This window comes from Octopus bimaculoides, chromosome 23 (assembly GCF_046866305.1).
Source record: "Octopus bimaculoides isolate indiv1 chromosome 23, ASM4686630v1, whole genome shotgun sequence".
Classification (NCBI taxonomy): Eukaryota; Metazoa; Mollusca; class Cephalopoda; order Octopoda; family Octopodidae; genus Octopus; species Octopus bimaculoides.
In genome coordinates, this window is record NC_142950.1 from 23,648,940 (window position 1) to 23,671,439 (window position 22,500).

Here is a 22,500-nt window from a genome sequence, read left to right on the forward strand (position 1 = left end):
TAAGTAGGCTGTTTTGTCGATAGAATGAACTAGAACACTCGCCGACGAAGCGCCAACTTTTGAGAACATTGAATGGTAGTCTTACCCAAGCAACAGTGACATCGAACTTATGAGACTGTTGTAGATTAGCAACAAAACCTGTTTAGATTACATTGTATTAAGTGCTTACAGTAAGTTATTTGTGTGTATTTAAGAATGGAAATAGTGCTTCCATACTTTATCTACATCAATGCATGCGTAGAAATAAGTTTGGCACCTGGTTATATAAGTTACTTCTCGGTTTTAGTTGGATGCTAGTTTAATGCTTGAATTTCAATGTATAATTCAATAAATAGCTAATACAGTGGTACCTTGACTTACGAGTGTCCCAACAAACGAGTCTTTCGAGATACGAGCTGTCTCTCGGCCGAGTTTTTTTGCTTTGATTAGCGAACTAAAATTCGGGTTAGCAGCTAGCTTCACATACCCCACTGCTAGTTGACGTATCGAACGTCACAGTGAACGCCGTAACATCCGCCCAGCATGCCGTGTCTCACTCGATAGCTAGACAGACATGCGCGTTAGCAAGTGCGAAGATCGTTAGTGGATCGTTAGCTTGACGGGTGGTAAAATGCTTACTTCGTCGTTGCTACAGAAGCATCAATTTTGTGCTCGTCATTGTGCTTGCAGTTATTAAAATTTCGCTTTTCATGGGTCCAAAGAAAGTGAGTGCGAAGGACAGTGGTGAGAAGAAGTGGATGATGTGCATTGAATCAAAGAAAGAAATTATCGAAAAAACATGATCAGGGTGTGCGTGTAGTGACATAGCGAAGCAGTACGAGCGTAGCACTTCTACGATCTGCACCATACTGAAGCAGAAGGAGTCGATAAAGGCTATAACGCCTGCCAAGGTCGTTAAAAATAATTTCTAAATAGCAGGCATCTATCCATGAAAATATGGAGAAATTGCTGATGGTGTGGTTGACGGAGAAGCAGTTCGCAGGAAATACCGTGATGGAGGCTATACTCTGCAAGAAGGCACGGGCTATTTACGCTGATTTGCTGTAGCAGACCCCAGGCACTTGTACGGACGAGGCATCGAGCGAACCGTTTAAAGCTAGTCGGGGCTGGTTCGAGAATTTTAAAAAGAAGACCGGTATTCACTTCATCCCCTTATCAGGCATAGTTAGGCAGCGAGAGAGGACATGGAGGCAGCTGAGGATTACCTCAAAACTTTTGCCGGAATTATAGCAGCCGGAGGATACATCGGCCAGCAAGTCTTCAACTGTGACGAGACAGGACTTTAGTGGAAGAAGATACCAAGGAGGACTCATATAACGGCAGAGGAGAAGAGGATGTTTGGCCACGACCCATGAAGGATAGGCTAACCCTTGCACTGTGCGCCAATGCGAGCGGCGACTGCAAGATTAAGCCGCTGCTCGTTATCGTTCGGAAAACCCCAGAGCCTTTAAGTCACATACGATTTTGAAAGAAAAAACTGCAGGTTATGTGGAGGACAAATCCAAGGGAGTGGGTCACCAGGAAGTTCTTTGTGGAGTGGGTGAATTTGGTCTTTGGTCCTGACGTTAAGAAATATCTCCATGAAAATAACCTGCCCCTGCAAGCCCTTCTCGTCCTGGACAATGCACCTGCTCACCCACATAACCTCGAAGGTGACATCCTCGAAGGTTCAAGTTTATAAAGGTTCTCTACCTTCCACCCGACACCACCCCTATCCCTGCAGCTCATGGACCAGCAGGAGATTTCTAATTTCAAGAAGCTTTTCACCAAGCACCTGTTCTGCTGCTGCTTTGAGGTGAAGGAGATCACAAACCTCACCCTTCGAGAGTTCTGGAAGGACCACTACAACATCGTGCTATGCCTCAGAGTTATCGATATGGCCTGGCAGGGTGTTACAAAGAGGACCTTGACCTCTGCGTGGAAGAAGTTGCGGCCTGAGTTGTGCCTGAAACAGACTTTGAAAGACACAAGGAGATTGTATCCTTCGGCAAGTCCTTGGGCCTGGATGTGGATGAAGGTGACAACAATGAACTCATCGAGGAGCACTCCGAGGAACTGACAGCAGAAGAGCTAAAGAAGCCACAGGCGCATAACAGACTTTCTCCACGCCACCAGTGTTATCCAAGAGAAAGGCAAAGGCTGATATAGCTGGGCACCAGTGACGTGACAACTCATTTCTACAGCTGAGTGAACTGGAGCAACGTGAAATACAGTGACTTGCTCAAGAACACAGCATACGGCCCGGACCGAGAATAGAACTTACTACCTCATGATTGTGAACCCGACGCTCTAACCATTAAGCCATTCGCCTTCCTAATAATATTCAAATATTAAAAATACAGTAACATTTTTTTCATTTACATCGATTGGCTATGGAGGTCCAGTGGAATAAAAATCAACGGTGTCCATGGGCAAATAATGGCTGAGAACCACTGATCTATAGAATTATAGAAGTAAATAAAACATATCCTCACAAACAGAGTGAGTAACATGGGCAGATATAAGCAATCGAGGGGTTGAAAAACACTTTTATTATCAAGACAGCGGATTGGCAGAATCGTCAGAACGTCGGGCAAAGTACCTTGTGGTATGTCTTCCGGCTGTTTACGTTTTGGGCTCAAATCTCACTGATGTGAAATTTTCTATTCATCTCTCCATGAATCGATAAAATAAAGTACAAAGTCAAGTACTGGGGCGATTTAATAGCCTTCTGATTATATAAAGGCCCAGCAATTTCGAGGGAGAGTTAAGTGGATTATATCGACTCCAGTGTTTAATTGGTACTTATTTTATCGACCTCGAACGGATGAACTAACTGCAAAGTCGATCTCGGTGTAATTTGAACTCAGAACATAAAGACGGATTGTTAAGCATTTTGCCTGATTTGCTGACGATTCTGCCACCCACCACCTTGTCTTCTGCCTATATTAAACAATTAAGGTTAACAGATTGCCTGAATCGTTAGAGCACCGGAAAATGCCTTGCGGTATTTAGTTATGGCTCTTTACGACCCGAGTTCAAATTCTACCGAGATAGATAAAATAGTCTGTCAAGTATAATTAACTATACTCTTCTTACACATTTCAGACTTTGTCTCTGTTAGGATGTTAGGGTTCATTATTATCGTTGTTGGATATCTTCCTTATAGAGCATATTCATTCATACTTATAGAGCAATTTCAATTATACAGATGATTGTTTTTAGGGACTGAGATAATTGTTTGTTTCAGATGATTTAAAGCCAAATTTTAGGGACGGTTTATTTCAAAACTTAAATCTTTTCCAGAGTGTATCATTAAAAGGTTTCTAAAAATGCTTTAAAATCAAATGTGATTTAAAATGATAAACCAACTCTAGAACTGAGACGCTTCTAACACCGTAAAAGTACGAAATAATTAGGACCGCACCGTACTACAAGTCTGTACAATAATAAATAATATGTAATAAACTTCGATTTTCCATGCTTGATATTTTCTGTATGTGATGAAACTGCGTGGAAAATAACCTGATATCATGATTTAAATAAATTAAACAGGGTTACTGCTGAGCCGGTCCAATGGAACAGCCTACTTGTGAAATTAACGTGCAAGTGGCTGAGTACTCCACAGACACGCGTAGTTCTCAGGGGAGATTCAGCCTGACACAGAGTGTGACAAGGCTGGCCCTTTGAATTACAGGAACTACTCATTTTTACCAGCTAAATAGACTGCAACAAAGTGAAATATAGTCTCTTGTTAAAAAATACAACGCGAAGCCAAAAATCGAACTCCCGACCTTATTAACACGAACTGAATACCATAACCACCAAGTCACGCGCTTTCATAAATTTCGGATCAAGATGCTGACATCATAGAGTAGCATGGCAACAACTTTCTCAAGAACTGCGAAAATGTATGTTAACGCAAAATGCCAACTAGTATTACAACAATTTTCTTAAGAACATGAACAAATTTTAGAACAAGACGCTGAAAACATAGTTAATTGTCAAAACAGACAAAGAAGGATTTGAATTCTGCAAGACCGCATGATGTAGACTCAATGCTAGAAATAGCTGTCAATTTATCCGGTATAGGCTTAATGGATGTGAAAAATGGATGTGACGCACTAATGTCGTGGGAGAGCGCACTGGATGAACGTTGGCCTATCCTAATTTTGGTACTTGTTGTAAATCCGGTGCAATCAATATCCTAGAAGCACCAGATTTATTTAATGTACTACATAAATCGTTCATACTTGATTCACTTAATACAAAATATTTCAGGAAGAACATTCGGAGGTTCAATAGTGTTATTGTCAAGTGTTACACGAAAGCAAACAAATGATGCTACAGTTGCTCGAAGCCTTTCCACTTAAAGAATTCATAGAGTTGTTTACAGATTTGTTTTTAGGACACCAAGAAATGCTGTTACTGATGCGCCATCCTGTCTGCAAACTTACTTTCTACGATTTTCATGAGCAAATTCATTCGTCAGCATATGGCAGATAATGGAAGAGAAAACAATTGATGCTGTTATTTTCCTTACGCTTCATCCTGCTACAAATATACCATGGTTATTGGCATTAGCAACAGGTCTGAAAAAAGAAATAATTCACATGCTGGAGAACTACCACCCAACTCCATGCTAGAGGCTGACGTATAAAACATATTCAGTCTATCTGAATCTATTCCACCAGGGACACTGTGGTTCAGCAGTGTAGCTAGTTCTAAAGTTAGGGATGTGTGTGTGTTGGCACTCCGTCGCTTACGACGTCGAGGGTTCCAGTTGATCCGATCAACGGAACAGCCTGCTCGTGAAATTAACGTGCAAGTGGCTGAGCACTCCACAGACACGTGTACCCTTAACGTAGTTCTCGGGGATATTCAGCGTGACACAGTGTGACAAGGCTGACCCTTTGAATTACAGGCACAACAGAAACAGGAAGTAAGAGTGAGAGAAAGTTGTGGTGGAAGAGTACAGCAGGGTTCGCCACCACCCCCTGCCGGAGCCTCGTGGAGCTTTAGGTGTTTTCGCTCAATAAACACTCACAAACGCCCGGTCTGGGAAACGAAACTGCGATCCTATGACCGCGAATCCGCTGCCCTAACCACTGGTCCATTGCGCCTCCACAAAGTTAGGGATAGCGAGTACATAAAAAGAAAGGCGCACAGACACACACCAAGCAATTTTAAATTCATTTCTCTTATATTATGCGAAATATTTCATTAATTATAATATACGTCAGTGTATTCTACATTCATTAATCTCATGTTTCAGTATTAATGTCATTATGTATGAAAGTTTCAACTACTGATATAGGTGTGACGTGAAAAAGATGAAACTCAACGGGATCGTCCAGGGTTGAGAGGTTATGACATCAAGATTTGTTTTTGTTCTTCAGATGTCAGCGGCTACCAACTCTTCACAGAAGATTAAGCAGGCAGCTCACAAATATATTAATGACTTCTAGAAAGTTCTTCCAGTGTCATGTGATGAACAAAAATAAAAAAAAAGGGAGAAAAAAAGAAATTCGACTTGAAATCTAGGAACCTGAAATAACGATTGATTCTCAGAAAATATAGAAAAGAAAAATAGCGATGCAAGCAAAAAATCGACATGTAGCAACTGATGTAGACACTGTGGAATTAACCATCCCAAATCATAAGGGATGGTCCAGGAAGGTCTGAAATTGTTATCACGATGCTTATTTGCATATGTAAAATGATGTGAACAAAACAATACGCAATGCAACGTTTAAAAAGTATGTTGTTGAAGACAAAAAAATAGATGAACTTGCAGCGATGTAAAGTGTATACGCAGTTATTACATGAAGGAATACCGGTGGAGTATTTCGGTCAAAACATATGTGAAATATAAGCCATTACAGACAAATCCCAATGAGCTGGGACAGAGGAAAAAAGTGTGCTTAGTAGTTGCAATTACTTCTCCAGTAGATGATAACTTGCCGCCAAGGATTAACAATATATATGCACAAACATATATATATACATATACCCAGAAACTCGAGTCCGTACGTATCGCAGATCAAGATGGGAAGGATGACTTCCCTTTGCAAATACAGACAGGACACAGATGTGTGTCGATAGCCAACTGGAGGAGATGTTCTCCTGGGGCTAAAAGCAACAGTAACATCCACCCTTAGGGGTCAGCCACATTTAAGTGGCAAATATACTTCAGCCATATATATATATATAAATATATATATATACATGTGTATATATATATATATATATATATATATACATGTATAATATATATATATATATATATATATATATATATATACATGTATAATATATATATATAATATATATATATATATATATATATATATATATATATATGTATATATATATATATATATATATATATATATATATATATATATATATATATATATATATATATATATATATATATATATATATATATGTATATATATATATATATGTATATATATATATATATATATATGTATATATATATATATATATGTATATATATATATATATATATGTATTATATATATATATATGTATATATATATATATATATATATGTATATATATATATATATATATATATGTATATATATATATATATATATATATGTATATATATATATATATATATATATGTATATATATATATATATATATATATGTATATATCTATATATATATGTATATATCTATATATATATGTATATATATATATATATATATATATATGTATATATATATATATATATATGTATATATATATATATATATATATATATATGTATATATATATATATATATATGTATATATATATATATATATATATGTATATATATATATATATATATGTATATATACACATATATACATGTATATATACACATATATACATATATTTACATATATATATATACATATATTTACATATATATATATACATATATTTACATATATATATACATACATATATTTACATATATATACATACATTTATATATACATATATAAATACATATATACATATATATACACATATATATATACATATAATAATAAAGGGTAAAATCAATAATGATTTTATCAGGTAGCCAGTGCGGAAAATAAAAACCTTTTAGGTAAATTTTACGTATTATTTTCTAATTAGATACATAATTATAACAAGGGGTCAGCTTAATGCATCACCACGCGCTGCTAAAAATAGACGTTAAAGTATTTTAAGGTAGTAAAAAAAGACTTTAACGTCTATTTTTAGCAGTGCGTGGTGATGCTTTAAGCTGACCCGTTGTTATAATTATTTATATAATTATAAAATAATTCGTATATTTACATACATACATACGTTCATACATACATACATACATACATACATACATACATACATACATATATATATATATATATATATATATATATATATATATATATATACAAATTAAAAGGGTAAAGGATTATCAATTTATTAATTAATAAATCAATTAACAATTAATAATTTTTACCAAGCCCATCGGTATGAAAGCACCATTATTGGTGGAGAACTTATTTAAAAGCTCATATATATTTATAAATATAATTAAGGGATCAGCAAATATTTGCTTCACCATATTTGCTGATCCCTTAATTATATATATATATATATAGATTTGCGTGGCTTAGTGGTTAAGGGTGTTGGACTCATGATCGTAAGATTGTGGTTTCGGTTCCTGGACCGGGCGATGCGTTGCTACAGTCCACTCAGCCGGCAAAAATGAGTAATCCTGCGACGGATCGGCGTCCCGTCCAGGTGGGGAATATATACGTCACTGAAACGTGGAAACCGGCCCTTATGAACCTGGCTTGGCTCGAGAAGGAAACATTTGTTATTTAAAAAAAAAAATTATATATAGTTAATTGAGATTCGGTTAAAGACCTTGTAGAATGCTGTGCAAAGCTCACCCACAATTACTGGTTACTTGATTTCATCATACAGTGGAAATGCTATTGCTACTGAATATACACCAGGAATCGCATAGCACTCGTAGAGTTTTATATAAATAGCCAAATGAAAGAGAATGAAATTAACGACATTCTTTATTTAAAAATTACTACAATTCTTTCGACGCATTCTCACACCTGTAGTACATTAGTGAAATGTTGTGCAATCATCATTATCTTGCATCAAATTGAATGAAATGGCGTGAGGATCTAACGAGGAACTTATTTAAACAATCACCAGAGGAGGCGCATTCTACACCTAGGGTGTATGATAACGATTGCGCAACTTCCATTTTCGTTCATTCCTCCTCTCTCTCTCTCTCCCTCCTTCTCTCTCTCTCCCTCCTTCTCTCTCTCTCCCTCCTTCTCTCTCTCTCCCTCCTTCTCTCTCTCTCCCTCCTTCTCTCTCTCTCCCTCCTTCTCTCTCTCTCCCTCCTTCTCTCTCTCTCCCTCCTTCTCTCTCTCTCCCTCCTCTCTCTCTCCCTCCTTCTCTCTCTCTCCCTCCTTCTCTCTCTCTCTCTCCTTCTCTCTCTCTCCCTCCTTCTCTCTCTCTCTCCCTCCTTCTCTCTCTCTCTCCCTCCTTCTCTCTCTCTCTCCCTCCTTCTCTCTCTCCCTCCTTCTCTCTCTCTCCCTCCTTCTCTCTCTCATTAGTTAACCATATATATATATGTGGTTAACTAACGAGAATTCTGCCATTACTTCAACAGTTCTATAGATTTAATCCAACAATTATTGGGGACATGGCTAATTAGGAAATTACAATTACAAGGCATTTTGTGAATTATTTCCAGAAATACGACCTATAGCGTTTTAGTTTATTCAAACTCTCACAGTAAAAGCTATACTGAAGTACTACATTCATAGTTGAATAGTTTGTCTTACGTCATTTTTGTGCATATGTAAGTATGTAAACACACATATACATACGCATACATACGCATACACACACTCACGCACGCACACATACACACACGCACACGCGCAGAGCCGTACATGCATATATGACTACCTGGTGAATGCATGTATTTTCAAGCGCTTCTTTCTAGGTAGAAATAAACTACAAAAGAACTAACGAAAAACAAAACTAAAACCAAAACCAGAAGAATATGTAGTTAGTGATCAGATAAAAGAAACAATACCAGCTGATGACATTAATTTCTTATCTGATTTATTTCTCTGAAATTGTCCATTTTACACGTGCAACAGGAAAATGAAAAGCAACAAATGATTCGCCATTTCAGTTATTTACGATTACAATTTCTCTGATACTTAGAAAGCTATGTTGTTTTGTTGTTGTTGCTGTTATGCTTTCTTGTTTTTCGTAATACGGCACGTTGTATCCTTGCGTAATACCCTTTATTTCAATACGCAATACGTTTAAAAAATATACTGTTGAAGAAAAGAAAAAAAAGATTAACTTACAGCGACGTGGAGCGTATATTCAGTCATTACATAAAGCAATACCGGTGGAATATTTCGGTCAAAACACATGTAAAATATAAGCCTAACAGACAAATCCCAATGAGCAAAAATGAGTAGCACCTGTATTTCAATGAATCAGCCTTGTCACATTGTGTCACACTGAATCTCTCTGAGAACTACGCCAAGGATACGCATGTTGTGGAGTGCGATAATCGTTCCATGACATGGCTAAGTTAGATTTCCCCCTCTTGAAATCTTTAAGTACAGTTTTGTCTACCAGGAGTTGATCCTTGGTGTCTCAGCACTTACGCTTGCAACCCTTCTGCTCATGTGGCAGGGCTCCATTTTTCCCCAGATGTCCGTACATTGACTCTGCGACTATTCCAGTCAATAATTTCCACATAAGTGGCAAGCAGGATATCGGCCTGTATTTGTCTACCGTATTGCCTTTTTCGATGTTTTTCAAGCACAGCACTGTCCTACCCATTGTCAACCACTCTGGTGTTCCCTGGTCGGCATTCAACAAGGCGTTGAGTTGCGCAGCTGTTCGTGCATGACTTTCACCAAATCTTTTGATCCAGTAGCCTTGAACTCCATCTGGTCTTGGGGGCCTTCAAGTAGGCCATTTTTTGCTGATTTCCTTATTATTATTATTATTATTATTATTATTATTATTATTATTATTATTATTATTATTATTATTATCATTATCATTACTATTATTATTCAGTAATTTTATTTTTATAACGTGCTTTCACTTCACTACCGAGCGCAGCTCTGTGTGCCTTGGGTATGTGCTGTGGTTTGCTGTGATGCTCTTATGGTTACTGTATTGAAAGTGTTTTACGTAGGATTTATTATTATTAAGTGTGTGAGCTGGCAGAACCGTTAGCACGCCGGGCAAGATGCTTAGCAGCATGTCGTCCGTTTTATGTTCTGAGTTCAAATTCCACCGAGGTCGACTTTAACTTTCATCCTTTCGAGGTCGATAAAATAAGTACCAGTTGAACACTGGGGGTTGATGCAATCGACTTGCGCCCTCCACATTATGAATGTGTGCACGCGTGCGTAATATACTGTAATTTAGCCTCTTGATCGAGAAGAGATATAACAATCCCTTGTTTTTGTCCAGATATAGTTTGTCTGGGTCGTCATTATCTAATATATCGACTTCTTCAAGACGGTAAAATATGGTATGAAGAATATGCGGTCCTTATTTCTATCTGCGTAAACGATCCTGCAGTGGGCTGGTTTCTAACGCAGGTTCTCAACATTCCTACATTCCTTGACGTAACACGTCCCTGAGGCGACGAAAGCTAAGCTATTTGTAGACAAAGAAAGTTATTATTACAAATAAGCTGCAGGGATAAGAATATTACTGAACAGGATAAATTACAAAATGGCGGAAAATTTGAAGATAGACACTAACAAAGTGGAGAATTATGTGCATATAAGAGAAAGATATGTGACAGAAGCAATATTAATACTGAGATGTCATATTTAACCCCACTTAAACGTGGATATTCTGTTAGAAAAAACTATACTGCGGTAGATAATATAGGAGAAACTCTCATATTGGATTCTGGTGCCAATTGCACTCTTGTTTATGTCGCTAGCGGAGAGATAAATCCCCGCCATCTCCAGGGCAGAGACCACTAGATCACATGATTTCGACCTTCATTGGTCTCGTCTATGATGGATGCTCGACCGTTATATATAGCAGTGACTCTTCTCTCTGCCAGCGATATAAAGAAAAACAATGTCAGAACAGGCGCTGGTGTCACGATTAGCCAGTGAGCTTGTTAGAGAGAGAGATAGAGAGAGGAAGAAGAGAGAAGGAGGAGGGAGAGAGAGCGCGCGGAAAAGAGAGAAGGAATAGGAGGAGAGAGAGAGACAGAGAAAGAAAAAAATTAAACACTGAGTGCGAGTCAGAATTTCGGAGAATTGAAGCAACATTCATGAACAGTAACAATTATCGCTGTCATCATCAACTCTTTCCTCCATCCTTCATCCTCATCCTCCTAACATCCTTGTCCACCTCCTTCGTCCTCCACATTATCACATTTCTTCCTTCCTCTGAATCATATTTCCCACCTCATCGTTATCATAATCAGAGCAAAGCTGTCGCAAATGCAGCGAGTAAGTTTTGCAATTTAAACAACAATAATAAACATATAGAAAATATGATAATTTAAAGTATTTATTTGTTTCGAGGTTTGAAGAAAAAAATTATAAATTGATTCGATTGATGGTTATGGATAATTTGAATTGAAGAGATGGAAAGATATCTGTCAGTATTTTCAGTGGCTGTCTTAAATAGACGGCACCATTATGAATGCATGCTTCTGGTGACCTTACATGAATTTCTCTGCAAAATGATTAAGTTCTTATGAATGTGGTTTAGAAAATGCGAAAGGAGTGTCGCATGATAAAAAAAGAATGAAATAAAATAAAGAAGTGAAAAGAGTATTGGGTATTTTCATCACCCGTATGGTTAAGTAGCTATTCTGCTATAATAACGATTTCTACAAAGTCTTACGCATTTAATGTAATGTTGCATTAATGAGCAAACGACCGACCGGTCGTTTATTGGATGCTGAACACATCACATATTCACCGTTTACGTGTTAACTTTTCTTTACATTCAAACGATTTGGATGGCTTCCTCGTTCAATGTAACATATCATAACCAGTGTCACAGCGCTATTAACGTCACGTTAACACCACTACTGCTTCATATCCATCATCTCCATTGATTATCATAATTTTCATTCTCCGTTCGCTTCTATCACCATTACATTAATTACAATCATAAACAACACAAATATCGTCATTATCACCTATTAATTATATCACTATAAACTTCATTACTATATTAGCAATATCAATCCACCACCACAGCAATGGCTTTGTTGGTTTTTTCCTGTCATTTTTCATGTGATGCAGCCCATCTGCTTATTGATTTCTTATAAGAAAGAACAAGGTTGGCACTAATGACATTTGGATGTCCTGTGATACTGGTGAGGATGTATCGGTCAATGACTGGAGAAGTAATTCCATAAGACGAGTTTAGTTCTGGGACTGAGAGATACAATATGATACACAGTAAGTGTGAAAAAAGAGGGAAGGAATGTGTATCAACAAAATAGGGCTCTTTTAAATTTAGGATTCACGTTCAACATCTTCCCAGATATATGAGCAACATCCCAAAGATATGTAGGAAGTTAGGAATCGGTGCTTTATTGATTCGATTTCGAAGCTATGTCTTCAGAATAGAGAAAGTTATAGGGGCGCTGAGAGTTGATTTTTTTCGTTAGAAAGATGTACGAGTGCAGGACTGTTTCCTTCATTGTGCGTTTGCGCTTTATAAGGAAGCAAGGTTGCAATTTCTTATCAGCTTGCTTTGTAGTATTGTTTTGATGTCACTATCCAAAGAAGCATTTTGAATTTGATACCAGCAGTCTAGTTTGTTCATGAATGGAAACATGCAGATATGAAAGGGGTCTAATATAGATAGAAACATGTATGGTTATAAGCTGAAGAAAGTAGGTTAATGTTGCGAAGGAAGATGTTGGAGGATGGTTCTATAGCAGAAGCGTGTTCGTTCTTTATCTTTAGGTACCCATTTTGGCTCATCATGTGATGAGCCAACTTCAGCTATTTAGAGGAAGCTTTTCCTTCTAATTTTTTAGTTAGGTGGATTGCCACGAGCGAGCTCGGATCTTCGGCATGAGAGCAGTTTATTCGGCTTTGCAACTTCAATGAGGAGAGAATTGTAGCAGGGTTTCTCGACGCCATACTTAGTGTTTTTCCAACGTTCATCTTCATCCTCAAGAAGTACTTTGAAATTATGTATTCTATTTGACAGATTTATTCATGTTATACCTGTTTGCTGTATTTCCTGTTAGTGGTGGGATAAATATTCAACTTGGCTTTGTATTTTCTTAATGTTATTCATCATATTAACCCAGAAGACATATATTATCAGGGTTTAAGCCACATTGCATCACTTATCACTTCGTTAAAGTTCTTTTTCAAATATTGTAATGGTAGATAAACACCTTCGGATTGCAGATGATAGGTAAATTTCTATTCCACTTATAAATAGTTTTTGTTCTCTTTTAGTGAGAAATGCGGCACCAGTGATATTTTCAGGGACCTCAAAACTTGTGATACTGTAGAAATAATAGTAGTGGCCAGAGAGAGAGAGAGAGAGAGAGAGAGAGAGAGAGAGAGAGAGAGAGTGCAACCACATTGCAAAGGAGAGAGTTCTAGTATAAAATTTATTAGGAGTTTAAAGACAAATGGGGTTCATAGGTAGCCAACTCAAGAGATTCTCATATATAATTTAAGAGTTGATAGAGCTTACAAACTGTACAACTAATTCTCTAGAAAGCTCAAGCGAGACACACACACCAGTTCCCACATCTGGAACTATACTATACAAATATCGTAGACTGCATCCAAAGAAGTCTCTCACCAACACACTGCAACTTCTGGTCAATAGACATACTGTGTTCTTTCTATGCTTGTTATACCACCGTTACTGTCACTTCCGATCTTCGGAGATGGATGGTCTCGTGTAACTCTGACTCACTCGTAACTCCTTCTTCACCCATATTGAACCCATCTCCTAATCACAAAGTAAACATTACTCGTTGATATCGATTCTTTAAAATTATTTTGTTTATGTGATTGTTCTTTTTCGAAGTTTGCAATGATAACTACCTCTGGATGGCGAATGACAGGTGAATTCCTACTCGACTTATAAGTAGTTTTTGTTCGTTTTTAGTGAGAACTGCGGTGCCAGCGATATTTTTAGGAATCTCAAGACTGGTTTTAGAAAAGGAATAAGTTATCTTTAAGTCAGAATGCTTGCTTGCAACAAACAATATTCCCCTAAGGGCACAGTTTAACAGATTAAGCTTACCTATACCAAATAGGAATACAAAGCTTTGATTGACCCTTAGTTATAGTAGAAGACATATGCCCAAGGTGCCTCACAGTGAGTTCGAACCAGAAACCATGCTGTTTTAAGTGGACATCTTAAACACACGGCCAGGTCTGCGGTTATATATAAAGTGGGTACAGTGACGTACACTTAAGTTTCGAATTAAACGCTTAACAACCGCCTTATTGTGTGCTAAATTTCTTGCGAGTTGAGCTTCTCATTTCATTCCTCAGTAGTTGATAAAATAAATGCTAAACAAGTATTGGAAGTCATCCATATGGTTTTTTTTTTTTTACTCACTAATTTAAAAAGAGACAATTTATAACAAAATATGTGAGACAAAAATAGCTTGTCTGAAAGAAAGAATTCGTAAAGAAAATACAAAGAACGCGAGTAAAATTATTAATGTTAAAAATATTGATTTAAAATTTTGGCAGAAGACGAATTTCAGAGGAGGGGATAAATCAATTACATCGATATCACTGATCGACTGATACTTATTTTATTCAGCTTGAAAAGATGAAAGGCAAAGTGGACCTCGGCGGAATTTGAACTCAGATCGTGAAGCCAGTCGAAATACCGGTAAGCATTTTGCTCTGTGTACTAACGATTCTATCACCTCACCGCCTTGCTTAATGTTAAGGGATGTTGATTTTAGATTTTGGCGCAAGGTGAGCAATTTCGGGGGATGGCGTAAATCGAATACAACGACCCCACTGCTCAACTGATACTTATTTTATCGACCCTGAAAAAAATGAAAGGTAAAGCCGATCTCGACGGAATTTGAACTCAGAACATTAATGTTATAAATATTGAGAACAGCATGAGTTACAAAGATAGACCTATCGCACACAAAACAGTATAAGAAGTATTTAAGAATGGAAAATTCCAGAGATAGAAATTTTGAATATGAGGATAATTTAAAGATTGAAATAATTGAAATTTTTAACCAATAGACTATAGAGACCAACGAAAGACGTATTCTAAAACTAAACAACGATAAAGTAGCAACAGTCATAAAACCTCGTATAACACTGTGTTACAAAATTTAAATTGTTTTTTTGTTTGTTTTTGGTTAGTAGGTATTATTCCCTATTTGCTTCTATCTAGAAATCTAAGGAAATCACTATTATTCCCTTCAAACTTTGCTTTTCTGACCTGGACATCAATGTTTTGACACTTATTTTCCATTACATATCAGACAGATTCAGCACTGAGTTGCTGAAGCAGAAATATCGTTACAGCAAATATTCTGCTCAATATCACAGATTTGCGTGTTAGTTGCTTGACCGTAACCACTTGACCGTAACCCTTAGTGGCCGACAATATGTGCATCACTGATCCCGAGCAGGAGTAGTGGGGGAGCATTACAGCCATGTGTTCAGAGGGATTCAAATAAAAGAAAATATATCTCAAACCTTAAAGAAATCAGTAACCAGAAGATACGAATGACAAAAAAGGGAGAAAGAATGACGAAAATGAAACGAATATCATAGAAATATGGTAACAAAAGAAGTAGCTGAACCGAAATCAAGAAACTCATGAAGCAAGATACCCGAGCTAAATCTCAAAGAAACTGTCGATATGTAAAATTACAATGATTCTTTCGATAAACCTTGGTTCCAATCCCAAAATACTTTATCAAGATCGAACTACAAAAAAAAAAAAAAAAAAAACCTATTATAGAAATAAATGCAGTGCAAAAGTAATAGACATAAACGATTATGAGCATCACAATCGTGTAAGGGGGTGGAATGTAATCCAAACTCTACAGATAACTGAAAGATACTAGGAATTAATATCGGGTTGAAATATCTGGGGGGAATATTTAATAGGCACAGGAGTGGCTGTGTGGTAAGTAGCTTGCTTACCAACCACATGGTTCTGGGTTCAGTCCTACTGCGTGACACCTTGGGAAAGTGTCTTCTACTATAGCCTCAGGTCGACCAAAGCCTTGTGAGTGGATTTGGTAGACGGAAACTGAAAGAAGTCCGTCGTATATATGTATATATATATATATATATATATATATATGCATGTGTGTGTATATGTTTGTGTGTCTGTGTTTGTCCCCCCCCCCCCAACATCGCTTTGACAACCGATGCTGGTGTGTTTACATCCCCGTAACTTAGCGGTTCGGCAAAAGAGACCGATAGAATAAGTGCTAGGCTTACAAAGAATAAGTCCTGGGGTCGATTTGCTCGACTAAAGGCGGTGCTTCAGCATGGCCGCAGTCAAATGACTGAAACAAGTAAAAGAGTAAAAAGAGAGAGAGAGAGAGAGAGAGAGAGACTTTCATAGTATCAATAGAAATCTTTTGTGACCGATTGAAAGCGACCGAAACAACAACAGACTGATTTCTTGGGTGAGAAAAAAAACCCCCCATCTTAATTTTACACTCACAAAGACTTTAGACTCACAATTTGTCCTCTATAATAAAAATATCGTAGAGGATAAATGATTATCTGAAAAGAAGAAAAACCTCACTTCTAGAAGAACAAAGACAATGCCGCAAAACTGCTAAGACTCAAATGTTTATAAAGATTAATAACGGAACAAAAAGGTCATAACCGACACCCGCATAAGAAATTCTGGTAATAATAGTTGTCAGTAAAATAGCACCGATAACGTGCAAGTACATTAAACATTTCACGAGTAAATGGCGATTCTGCAGTTAAGGACAAAGGAAGGAATTATAAAATGTCAGCTCATCTCCATTATTCGAAGATAATTCCGAGGAACTGCCTCTTTCCATTACTTTCTATACATGCATAAATACATACGCACGCGAACGCATATTTGTTGGTATTTGCATGAAGGCTGTCACCGTATTTTAACTGAAAACCGCGAAGTTTTAGCAAGTTATCTATAGTCCATTCTTCGAAATAAACGTCTTGTTAGAGGAAAAAGCTTATTTTATATTAACTTATAAAATTACATTACAATATACAGTATATAATAAGGTGGCGAGCTAGCAGAAACGTTAGAATGCCGGGCGAAATGCTTAGCGGTATTTGGTCTGTCTTTGCGTTCTGCGTCCAAATTCCGCCGAGGTCGATTTTGCATTTCATCCTTTTGGGGTCGATAAATTAAGTACCAGTTACGCACTGGGTCGATGTAATCGACTTAATCCGTTCGTCTGTTCTTGTTTGTTCCCTCTATGTTTAGCCCCTTGTGGGCAATAACGAAATAGGTATTTGGTCTGTCTTTGCGTTCTGCGTCCAAATTCCGCCGAGGTCGATTTTGCATTTCATCCTTTCGGGGTCGATAAATTAAGTACCAGTTGCGTACTGGGGTCGATCTAATCGACTGGCCCCCTCCCCCAAAATTTCGGGCCTTGTGCCTAGAGTAGAAAAGAATATACTGTATTTTCCAGACCGTGAAAGTGTTGATAAATCAATACAAACTTTTTGTACCCCGACACGCAAAAGTATCTTCTATGGACTTTGTTAGCTCTAAATTTCCTAATTTCAAAGGTAAAAATAAATATCTCCTGGGTACAAGATTCTATTTTAAATACCACTACTAGCACAACCGGTGGAGGCGCAATGGCCCAGTGGTTAGGGCAGCGGATTCGCGGTCGTAGGATCGCGGTTTCGATTCCCAGACCAGGCGTTGTGAGTGTTTATTGAGCGAAAACGCCTAAAAAGCTCCACGTGGCTCCGGCAGGGGATGGTGGCGAACCCTGCTGTACTCTTTCACCACAACTTTCTCTCACTCTTTCTTCCTGTTTCTGTTGTACCTGTAATTCAAAGGGTCAGCCTTGTCACACTGATTCACGCTGAATATCCCCGAGAACTACGTTAAGGGTACACGTGTCTGTGGAGTGCTCAGCCACTTGCGAGTTAATTTCACGAGCAGGCTGTTCCGTTGACCGGATCAACTGGAACCCTCGACGTCGTAAGCGACGGAGTGCCAACACTAGCACAACCACTAGCACTAGCTCTAGCACTAACCGAAGAAAAAAAAAACAGAAATAGAAAAGTTACTTGGAAGCAATTAGAATTTTACTGTCCGACAAACAAAATCTAAAACGAAGTGAGCTGATTATCAATTGAAACGACATGATTATCCAAACATTTAGACTCACTTATAAAGGGACATCGGATTTACCTTTATCTGAATTTTGAACTTGGACTAGAAGCATACGCTACATTTGACTTACATTTTCTTAATTTTCGTTTTAGTTACCGAATTATTTTTCGTTTTAGCTACCGGACTAATTTTCGTTTTAGCTACCGGATTACTTTGACTCTCCAGTGTTTTCATAGCCAAATTCTGCCACGTGTATATGTATGTATTTGTATGTATGTATGTATGTATGTATGTATGTATGTATGTATGTATGTAAGTTTGTATGTGTATATGTATGCGTATGTGCATATATTTGTCAGTATATATGTGTGTATATAGTGATGTATATATGTACGTGTTTGTGTATGCTTATGTGTGCAAGAGTCTATGTGTGTATGTATTTCTCTATACGTGTCTGTGTATATATGTTTATATATATGTATATTTGTATGCTTGTCTGTCATCTATCTATCTATCTATCTATCTATCTATCTATCTATCTTTCTATCTATGTCTGTATACCCCAATATAAAATTATGGCATATATATATATGGCATATATATATATATATATATATATATATATATATATATATCTGTCTGTCTGTCTCTCTATATATGTATACATATATGCGTATGTGCTTATATATGTATGCGATTATATATATATATGTGTGTATATATGTCCATACACGTGTCCGTGTGTATATACATATATGCATGTATATATATATATGTATGTGCGTGTGTGTATGCATGTATTTTTGTTTATATTTGTATAAATGTACGTAATCTATCTCTCTCTCTCTCTCTCTCTCTATCTATCTCTATTTATGTAGGTGTTTATGTCAATGTGTATGTCTATATATAAATCTATATCTTTGTTTATTTGCATGCTTTGTATCTCTATACACACATATTGTTATCAGTAACATGTGTTTCTTTCTCATTGTTCTTGGCCTGTTAATTGTCAAATTGGCTAGAATCTTTATGTTGATCAGTTTTACGAATCTCTAAATTATCTTAACTCTCTCTCTCTTTCTAGATTTTGGATTCTATCCCTTCCTGCCTATCTCCATTTGCAACCTACATATTCTGTGTATATTTTATATATGCCTACACGAGATCTTCCTCTGTGTATCCCTATACACATAGATTTATCTGAATTTACATTTGCCTGGGAATTACATGTTACTCTTCAATCTCATTTCCTGTATATTTCAATCTCATTTCCTACGTACTTCAATCTCATTTCCTACACATGTTTTATGCTTTACCGATGGTAATCTTTCCCTTATATAAATACTTTCCAAAATAAAATTTCACTGCATTTTTAAAGCTCCGACGAAGCTATAGGCTGATACACAAACACTCAACTTTAAGTGCATCTCATCCTATAGCAGAAACAGCTGTAAGCTAATGAAGTTCATTACATAATTTCTTGTTCCCACGACATTTACTTATTATTATTATTATTATTATTATTATTATTATTATTATTATTATTATAATATTTAAAAAAAAGGATTGACGTAACTCTTCACGAAGGTAAATAGTCAAGACGAAGAGTGCGATTTTAGATGTTTTATTTTTTTAACAATATTTCGACAGAATGTCTGTCTTTCTCAAGTTCAAACCAAAAGGTAATTGAAAATTCAAAATTTCAGAAACCAGGTTCATAGTTTACGTTTGGTTTCTGAAATTTTGAATTTTCAATCACCTTTTGGTTTGAACTTGAGAAAGACAGACGTTCTGTCGAAATATTGTTCAATGAATAAAACATCTAAAATCGCACTCTTCGTCTTGACTATTATTATTATTATTATTATTATTATTATTATTATTATTATTATTATTATTATTATTACGCCCTGTACTCGACTAAGGCTTCTTCCTGAAACATACGTATGTTGAGTTCTAACACCAGGTTATTAGCATTGCTATACCTAAATGAAATATTAACACACACACACACACACACACACACACACACACACACACACACACACACACACACACACCCAACTACGAACGACGGAAAATAAGCCATATTGAGATTTGAAAGAAAGTAAACAGTATGATACAAGGAGAGCAATTAGTAAGTATAGAAATTTATTCTAGAAGTATTCAAGAAGAATTTATAGCATACTGGTCCTCACTGGAATATAACAAATGATTAGTTAACCTCTTTGAGAAAGAAGAACCATAATTAATCTATTATGATATTGATTTGAAATTTTTGCACAAAGCCAGTAATTTCAGGATAAGGTGGGTAAGTCGATTACATCGACCCCAGAACTCAGCTGGTATTTATTTTATTGAACCCGAAAAGGAAGAAGGCAAAGTCGACCTCGGCGAAATTTGAACGTAAAGACAGACGAAATGTGTGTAAATAGTAAGGGAATACTCCAAACGTCTGTGGAGGCGCAATGGCAGCGGACTTGCGGTCGTAGGATCGCAGTTTCGATTCCCAGACCGCGCGTCGTGAGTGTTTATTGAGTGAAAACACCTAAAGCTCCACGTGGCTCCGGCAGGGTTTGGTGGCGAACCCTGCTGTACTCTTCCACCACAACTTTCTCTCATTCTTTCTTCCTGTTTTCTGTTGTGCCTGTATTTCAAAGGGGCCAGCCTTGTCACACATTGTGTCACGCTGAATATCCCCGAGAACTACGTTAAGGGTACACGTGTCTGTGGAGTGCTCAGCCACTTGCACGTTAATTTCACGAGCAGGCTGTTCCGTTGTTTCGATCAACGACTCCAAACGTCTACCGGTTTGCTCTCAGTTAGGTATTCAAAATAGGTTATTCAAGAGTTAATATATAAATCCAATAATATTCTCATAAGAATTTAGAGATATATTGCGTTGGATAATTCTGAATATATTACCTTAACCATATAGGTTTCCTGGAGTATATAATATCAACAATAATAATAAGGTAATGCTATGCCACTTAGTATTAATCCTTATTTTATTATTATTGTTGGTTGATATATATATATATATATATATATATATATATATATATATATATATATATATATATAACAAATAATAAATCAGTATATGCATATATAAGTACAAGTATGTGCATACCTACATCTACCTGTATATATAGGTGCATATCTGAGTACAGGACGTTGTAAACAAAACGTAGACAAAAAAAAAATAATAACCAGAGTACAGAAAACACACAGGCCACATAGAGAACATTTTCCTTCATCAGCTGCCACCATTCTAACACAGGCGTTTCGAAGAGTTAGGGCAGGACGCATCGTTATATATATGTAGGTATATATGTAGGTATATATATATATATCTGTCCATAGGTTATCAATCAGTTCGATAAATGGTCTGTTGGCATTAAAACCCTTCAGCTTACATGACCGAAAACCGATGTAATTTTTGTTTCAGGAGGCTATCTGAAGCTGAGTCCTTAAGATAAGCACTAAAATGCAGATGCCAGACGAATATAAGGTGGCTATATGAACAGCTCACGTTTTATGACACGTGCGCTGTTTTATCGATTTGTCTTCCGATGTTTTCTCATTTTCCCACAGATTTTTTGCCGATTTATCGCTTGTGTGCTGTTTTTTAAGTGTACGCTGTACGGATGCTTTAATGGAACCATTTAAATTATCATACTTTACGATAAATGACCAACTACAAGCATTAAAAAGAGGTTTTAAACATTTGATAGACTAATTTATAATATATTTGATTTCACTATGGTCGTTTCTAGCAATCATTTTTTTAAAGGGAAACCTTATTTGTGAAATGTACAATTAAGAGAGAGGGAGAGAGGGGGGGGGGGAGAGAAAGAGAGAAAGCCAGTTAGTACGTTGTAAAGGTAGAGTTAAGTGGTTGTTGTTTGGACCTGCTAAGTTTGCATCCAATGTAAATAATTTGCCGTACCTGTATAACTACTTGATTCTGAACGACAAAAAGCATACGATGAAGTATCTTATATACATACATAGATACATACACACATACATACATTATATATATATATATATATATATATATATATACTCTTTTACTTGTTTCAGTCATTCGACTGCGGCCATGCTGGAGCACCGC

At 36.6% G+C, this 22,500-nt stretch overlaps 1 protein-coding gene across 1 annotated transcript in view; it reads left to right on the forward strand.

Annotated features, from left to right (window-relative positions):
• The window catches only part of LOC128250610 (uncharacterized), a 559,608-nt gene that overhangs the window by 1,557 nt on the left and 535,551 nt on the right, over positions 1 to 22,500 (forward strand). The window contains exon 2 of the mRNA XM_089340726.1: positions 14,856 to 14,927. The gene's annotated coding sequence lies outside the window, so the exon portion shown is untranslated. The remainder of the gene's footprint in view (positions 1 to 14,855; positions 14,928 to 22,500) is intronic.